The following is an 8,688-nucleotide window of genomic DNA, read 5'->3' on the forward strand; positions in this document are numbered from 1 at the left end:
TCATCATCGCAAGCGGATCAACAGGCAGATCAACAAGTGACGATAAAGAAAGTATTGTTCTTCGAGACGAAAGGCAGAACCGTTTGACGACTACGCGTGGGAAATTGCATCAGCAGAAATGACGCCACCACATCTATATGCTTTCAAGGCCAAGGGCCAGCTGAAGATTATAAAAACCATTTGCCAAATTAGGAATAGAGTTAGTTGTATCATAGAATTAGAAGTGTTTTAGTTTTTTAAAAAGAACTCCTTCCCGCTCGAGGAGTTAACTTATATATATATATATATATATATATATATATATATATATATATATATATATATAGGGCGGTTCAAAATTTAAAAATTTTTGCAAATCCAATCTCCCATATGTTCCTTACCATCCTTACCATAAAAATAGTGTTCTGTGAAATTTTCAGCTTTCTAGGTGGTGATTAAAGGTGGCCCAAAGACAATGTAGGTTTATATAGTAATTACTATGGATAAATTTCGAGAAATGTTCCAAACACGCTAGTACTGTAATGTAAGTACAAACTTGTTATCCCATAGTAAAAACTCATTCGTCAAACCATAATAAAGAAATTTGTCGAAAAGAGAAATTCAATTCGACGGATAGCAGGAGAGATATTCTTGAGTTTAAATGCTATTATTTAGCTTAATATGAGAGTACAGTCCTGCAAACATGTACAAAAATCCCAAATAAAATTAGCTCAAAACGGATTTGTTTCTTCAGCAAAATCCTTCATTAAGGTTTGAAGAATAAGTTTTCTCTATCGGATGATGAGTTTAAACTTACATTACAGTACTAGCGTGTTTGGAAAATTTCTCAAAATTTCTCCATATAAATTTCCATACAAACCTACATAGTCTTTGGGCCACCTTTAAATCACCACCTAGAAAGCTGAAAATTTCACAGAACACTATTTTAATGGTAAAGATGATAAGGAGCACATGGGAGATTGGAAAAAATGCACAGGTTTTTGTAGCTTGATCGCAGGAGCACATTTTTATAAGTGTAACACGATTTTTTTGCGCTTCAATATCTTAATTTTCATATACCGTCGATGGGGGTGACAATGGGTCTGGGGGGTGAGATTGGGTCAAAACGGAAAAATATGATTTATGAAATATTTCAGCCAATAACGCTGATATTACTAAAATTAATCATTCATATTCTAGAGAACATATAATTACACGTAATTCATCACAATATACATTTTTAGAAATAGTAGTTTTTGTTTACTATATTGATAAACTTGTATGTTGAAACTGGATAAAATTTACAACATTAAATTTCTCCTATGCAAAGTATCACGAATATACTTTAACCTCTATCGTTATATTAGTAGAAGGTTGAAAGTCTTTTCATTACACTTCATACGTATTTTCTGGAATCTATTTAATTTTTCCCCAAAAATTTCATTTTTTTCTGCACGGTGTCTAAAACATCAAAAATGGGGGTGAGATTGGGTCAAGCAAAAACGATAGTAAATTAAATTTCAAGTCTACTTTTTTAACGATTTACGGTGCCGGGTGTTCTTTTTTTTTCATTAAGATGTGTTTATTCTTTCTAAATACAGCATCTCTGAAACATCAAATAAGTCTTCTTGAGTATTCCATACATTATTAACAATGCAACGTATTTTGACAACTTCTCAATCCAGCAACTGCGTTTTGTGCGCAGCAACATCGTGAAATTTTAACAGGAAGGGTTTTTTTTTGGAATGTAATTATTAATCAGTGTTTTCATATTATAAAAACATCTCACGGAAGTACAAATGAGTTGGATCGCTGAAATACCGAGATTATGACGTCAACATCTGCCTGAAATGTATTGATCTTGGAATGTCGCACCGAAAATTAACTGTTTGCGAAGGTTCAAAATAATCACTGTTTCAGTAGGGGAAACTGAATAGGCTTTATTTCAACGGGGATGAGACTTTGAGGATAATTTGAGGGAAAACACAATAAAATTTACGTAAACTTGACGATAAATGTTGGGTTTACATATTTTTCCTCATAACTCTTCAATTTTTCGGTATAATCGTTCTTTAAAGTGGGTTTATCATACTTGTGAATCATCTTAGATATCTTTCCGTCTTGTTTGCATCATATTTCATCAATATTTCTCACCTGTGAATGTATTTGCAATCATATTCTCAAAAACAAGTTATTTTAATTACAGTGACCCAATGTCACCCCCTCTATGGGGTGAGATTGGGTCATTTTTCATTCACTCGTGGTGCCGCTGTCAATAAATATTTTTCTTTAATTTTTTTAACAGTTGTTAATGCACCATCAAAGTACATACACACCAAATTTGAAGTTTATTGGAGTTAAATTGCGATAGTTATTCAATAAATATATCGTACATATCTCTTTTTGACTCATTGTCACCCCCAACGACGGTAGTAATGAATAGAAAAGATTTCATTCCGTCGACAACTTGCAACGTTTTATCAATTCGCATAGTGTTTTTCTCTCAAAACTCGATTATTTCAGAGAAATTGACAAGGTGCATTTTGCCCCGGCAGTGCATCCCAACTAACAATTTTAGCGCTATAAGCCAAGATTATTTGCTTTGTGCTGTATAACAGTTGAATTGAAGCAGCGAACGCAGCAAAAAATGAAAGCTGTTAAAAATAGAACGATTAGCGTTAATACAGCTGTAACGCAAAAGTTTTGCAGTTACAAATCGTAGCTGAATAAATTTTGTCAGTTATCACTTTTGCTGCTTTCACTAAGCTGTAACTCAACACCGTAAAAGATAGTAACCTAATCATGTAAAATAAAACTCGCCATCATCAATCCGGCTGCTTCTATACAATATGATTTTTTATGCTGCTCAATATATATTTAAGAAGCGCTTTGTCGTTAGTTATACAGCGAGCATACAGCAGTATGCTGTAAAACAACAACTTGTGGCGCATCTACTCAGCTTATTGGATGTAAACATTGCGTTTGACGTTTCGCACCCTTTTACAGCCTGATGAAGTGGTGTAAGCGCGGCTATGGCATCTTTTACGATCATTATAAAATATTGTGTGAACCGTTTTCGATGTAGAACAAAACGGTGTGTTTTCTTTGCCTTTCGATAAAGACTGTGGTGGCAACAAGGACAGCGTCGAGACTTGTGGATGCAGAGATCGTGAGTTCGATTCCAAGCGGGGGCAGGTAACGTTGGGAACATTAAATTCAGATACTTATGATATGAATTCCGGAAGCTGTGAAACAGCTTGAAAATAATATTTAATCGATAATACAGCGAAGCTGTATAATAATTATTCAACAGTTGTGAAATAATTGAGAAAGCGCCTTCCGAAGATGTTACACAGCTACTTGTCGTATAACTGTCGAGATAGAGCAATGATCGGTATGAATAAGAGCTGCCAACACAGCTTAAAAGTAGCTGAGTAGATTCGCCAGATTTGTTGGTAAAAGGATCGCATAGAAGCTTTCGTTCGTATGTACAGCGCCTTTACTCAGCATAAAGCCGTATAAAGAGGGCCTAGAGAATGTTTAAATTTGCACTAAATGTTACTTGGGATATTACTCAAGGAGCCCCTACGTAAATAGCCCATTGAGCGAAAATCCGGTAAAGACCATAGCAAAATTACCTTAACATTACGACTATCTTTCCATTTCAGCTACTGATTGAAGAATTGAGGAAAAGATAATTGTATAAAAACTCTGTATATTTTGGGTCGAAATAATAACAAATTCTAAACTCTTAGTGATAATTACAATATTCAAACAAATTTGTATTATAGTATTATAGTAAATTCTAAGCTCTTAGTAAAATTCCAGCAAAACCGTGGAAATAATAATGCAAATTTATTAAAATCTGGTACAAATGGAAAAGACTACAGTAGAATATGTAAATATCAAAATTCCCGTAGGATTTCAGATGTGTTTGATAGAAGAGAAGCTTCAGTATCGTGAGAGTAAAATCAAGAAAATCTATGAATTATCGAGTATCCCAAGTAACCAGTAGGCACGATAATGCGGCACGGTAACAGCATTATATGCGCCTAAAGGGTAATCATTTGATGCATGTCAGTTTTATATACGCATATAATGCTATTACAGAGTGATTACTAATTCCTGTCAGTAAAGTAAATGATCGTAGATTAGGGATGTATGTATGAATTTTAATTTCCAGTTCACATCCTGTTTTGTACATCTATAAAGTTTGTTTGACAAAGTAAAAATTAAATCTTTTATAATTTACCTTAGTTTTTAGTCGAATGTGCTGTTTTAAAGGGATTACACCTGGCACGCACGTTTTCCACAGATATGTATTTTTGACTAAACTCCTCTGAAAAATTTGACTGATTGAAACAGTATGTTACCACAATCTTTCAGACTTACTGGGGAATAGCATAAGACTGATTATGGAAAATTTTAGCGAAAAATATATGTCTTTTTTGGTTAAAATACATGGTTTGAATAGCGTGTGTGTTAACTGTAATGCTTCTGAAACAACGAATGTGGCTGGAAATTAAGGTTAAAATATAAATATGTAATCTATGTACAGTGAAGACAAATGTTATAGATGACCAAAACTGGATATGCACTGGTAATAAAAATTCATACTACCATATTTTTTCTATGATTACCTATTTTACTGACAGGAAATAGTAATCACCCCGTATAATGCCAGAAAAGGCGAAATAGCTTGCCATTATAGTGCCACACACTTAAATTAGAATGCCGAATCTCGGCTAATTTTAACCGAGATCCGCACTGCCGAGAAGTCGGCAAACAAATTTCCTGGGATCTCAGTAAATAAAAGCCGAGTATCAGTAAATCGTGCTTTGTTGCTAAGCAACCGGACAAATTGTTAGCTGAGTCTCGGTTAAAATCGGGAAACCGAGATTCGCACAGCCGAGCTCGTGAAAAAAAATCTAAGTGTGCAAAATATAACCGTGCTTCTTTGCACCACTAATGCTGATATAAGACCACGTGAGAAACGTCAGTTGTTTTCGCCAGGTTTTTAGGGCGAATATTTTGTGCTTTCACGTACGCAGCCAGAGAGCGTATGCGGCCAAGCTACCATTTATTTACGAGGTAAATAAATGAATGAATGAAAACGGAAACCTCTAATAGTATGCAAAAAATGTAATAAAATGATCCGTATCACACATATTCGTTTTGGTAGTTTTCATCCTTTTGAGGACTTACAATTGCCACATTTTGATCCTCGTTTTGAAATTCCTCATTTTGCGTCTCGAACCTGCGACACCCGTATTGTTGAGTTGTTGTCCTGCTCCTTTGCTCCTACGGCCACATAAGATGAAAAGTATTGGAAAGAAAAGTGACCAATTTAAACCATCACTTTCCCCGTCATAAAACCTGCAATTGTAGAAGTGAGAAGATTTATGTTTGACTCCTTCTTACCACCATATGCAAACACAAAGCACGTGGTATATCTGTCAAAACACTAGATTGCATTCAAACATGCCCTGTATTCGAATATAAAGCCAATATAGTGCTTATTTAATGCCTGTATGCATCAGGCTTAGAAGCATAAATGACGCTGTAATAGGGTTTCTATGCAGCGGAAGTGCTGTTATAAGGTGTGTAAGCATTTGTGGTGCTATTATAATGCATGTACGCATCTATGATGCTGATTAAGGGCTTATTATTAGTGCTTATGGTTACTTGGGATGTGCTAAAACATAAATTTTGTTCTGATTTCTGCTTAATTTTGCAGAGCTTCTATACGTGTCATATACTTTGCAAAAACGAAAAATAAATTATAATTTAGCGAACTAGTAGGAATGAAAATTCAACCAACATCTATTAACATCTTGTTCAAATCTTTGCCTTTTGCAGCTCTACCGTTTCATGAGACTATTAAGTGTAAAGCCAAAGTGTTGAGCAACAGCTTTTTTTTAGAATAATTTATTATGTAAACTAGCAGCAAATACCTCGTTTATTTTTGCACCTACAAGGGGACAAAATCTACCAATAATATAATGGGATTGAAAGCTTCATTTCTTTACATACTTTACATAGCTTCATTTTTTTTACATACGTGAAGCACAAAAATAATTGCAAATTTCATACATCCATCCCATACATTCCAATCGATTTCACTTTGAATTTACATGATCGTGTCAAATTTATTGTTACTTGTAAGCCAAATGCTTGAAAAAACAAACAATATTATTAACTAGCGAGTATTATTGCGATATTGTTCGAAATTCTGGATATTGTATGGCTATTGTAGTAAAAATGGATAATTAATCTTCTGAAATTTACTAGAATAATGCGAAACTTGAAGCAAACGAAAATTAACTTCTTTGCTGTTTTATTGCGGTAATGGCAAAAATAAATGCAGAGAGATTTCAAGTATGATCTATCGGTAGACGTAAGGATGGTACACAAATTATGTCACGCTAAATTTTGACTTTTTCGACCTTCTCCAACCACACCCCCCTTTGTCACGCTTTTTGTATGAGTCCTCTAAAGAATTGTAAGGCTTGTCACGCTATGCCTAAGCGTCGAGTCTATTAGCGGTAAGTCGTTGTTATTAGGACAAGAAGTTTCCTCCTCCTCAGCATCAATCTCATCAGATCTGGATCTGGATGGAGGTCGTCGTGCACTCTCCTTTTTGGATATTAAATTTCATTCCTTCGGCACCATTTTTGACCCACTAATGAGGGCATTAGACACGAATAACAATGCATATGAGCCACATCAGGAGCTGACCATATCATATGCACTGCAAGTATTGACCATGTTCCCTCTTGAGCAGCATTGAATGGCAGCAAACACAAAGATGATTTTAGGTGATTTTAGCTTAGCCCAGTGTAGCCACATTTTATTTAACTCTCATCTGTGTTTTTGGTTGAAAAAATCTTCATCTTCATCTTCACCAAATATGTTAACGAAAGCTTTTTTTAACATATCCAGCTGATTCTAAGAATGATATACATTAGTCATGCATTTTATTTTGGAACAATGGCCATTTTGCATAATAGCCATTTGGCATAACCAGAATTCTAACTCTTTTCTTTCAAAAGATGCTTGTTCTTGAAGAAAAAATGTTTAGCCAAATAATTATTATGCCGAATGATTAATATGCCAAACGTTCTTATGGCAAATGACCCAGACCCATTTTTTACTTTTAAGCCTGATTGCTGCTGAAAAGAAATCACAGAAACTTTTTATAGCGACTCCCGTTTGGACTGACAATTCATTTCAACTGCGTACTGCGATCGAAAAAAAAGAGCGCTTTCTTGATCGATTCCTTGCAGGAATTTCCCATGCATCAAGATAGGCCAAGAAATTACTTTTCAGCTGTGAATCATGCTTAAAGCCTGATTTGCTGCTGAACAGGAATCGCTAAAGAAATTTCTCGCCGATTCCTTGCAGAAATTTTCTACAGCGACTCCCATTTGAACTGACATCTCTTTTCAACTGCGTACTGCGATCAGAAAAAAAGCGCTTCCTTGATCGATTCCTTGCAAGAATTTTCCATGCATCAAGATAGGCCAAGAAATTACTTGTCAGCAGCGAATCAGGCTTAAACAAGTAAACTGCATACCTCTAGCAAAGCAACTATCACAACCAGTACAAGATGATCAATGCTCGATTATTTTTTCAAATCGACGTAAGTAACTTTCATACGGTTTTGAGAATGTTAACTAAGAAGAATAACAACCTTTCTTCTAAAACTGTTTTAAAATGAATTCCCTTTTTAACATTTAACTCCTTGTGCCGAAGGCATCCGATTGCTGTAGCGAATGATTCTTTACATTCCGATTCCGCACGAGTGGCATTCGTATTTGAGAGCTGAAGAGCGTTCACTGACTGGTAATACACAAGGCGAAATGTTTCAGTGAACGCAAAATCTGTACATTTCGCAGGAAGCTTTCAGTGATCGAATGGCGAACGCGTTCTTTCATGTCTCCAATTTAAGAGAGGATAGGTGCTCTCTCCGCTCCGTATATCTTTTCATTTTCGGTTTATCTCAATCGTTTACGATTCGTCGGGATTGCGCTCACCATAGTAGCGTTCGGCAGTCATTGAACATTCGGTGGCAGCAGATAATTTGCAGATATTTTATCGGTAGCGTTCGGGTGAGTGAGTGAATTTTCCCATGCTTGGACTCAAGTAGTGTTTTGTTTTGATTCGTGGTTAAGTCACTATGTCTCCCATACCACGGAGCGGCGGAAGTAGCGGTTAGGTTGCGAAAGTGGAGAAACTTACTTTCGTCGTTTTGTAAATCCGGAAATTAAACGTTCTAAATGTGAAAAATCGAATTGGTTTAGAGCAGAACGTGTAGAATTTCGTCTGCAAAACACGTAGGATTGATAAAGTAAGTTTGTTAACTTTTCTGACTTGAGTCTGTTTGAATAAGTCTTCGAGAATGGTTGTTTCTCAAAATAAGCAATACATATTTTGGAAAGCATGTGAGAAAAATTAAGCTGAAGATGTGATAATTTTTTATTTGTTCCAAAATCATGCTCAAAGTTTGTTACGTCCAAAAATCTTAAAAATCTTTTTTATCTAAAAAATCTGTGATCTGAGATCACAGATATCTGTAGGCCAAAGCAGTAGAAAATCTGTGTATATGGCATCACTGGCTTAGCCTAGACTTACTACACATAGGGTAAATTGGTATAATGCGTCCCAACCGGGCAATACGCCCAATTTCATTTTCAGGGGATTGAGGCT

Source organism: Aedes aegypti, chromosome 3 (assembly GCF_002204515.2).
Source record: "Aedes aegypti strain LVP_AGWG chromosome 3, AaegL5.0 Primary Assembly, whole genome shotgun sequence".
NCBI lineage: Eukaryota > Metazoa > Arthropoda > Insecta > Diptera > Culicidae > Aedes > Aedes aegypti.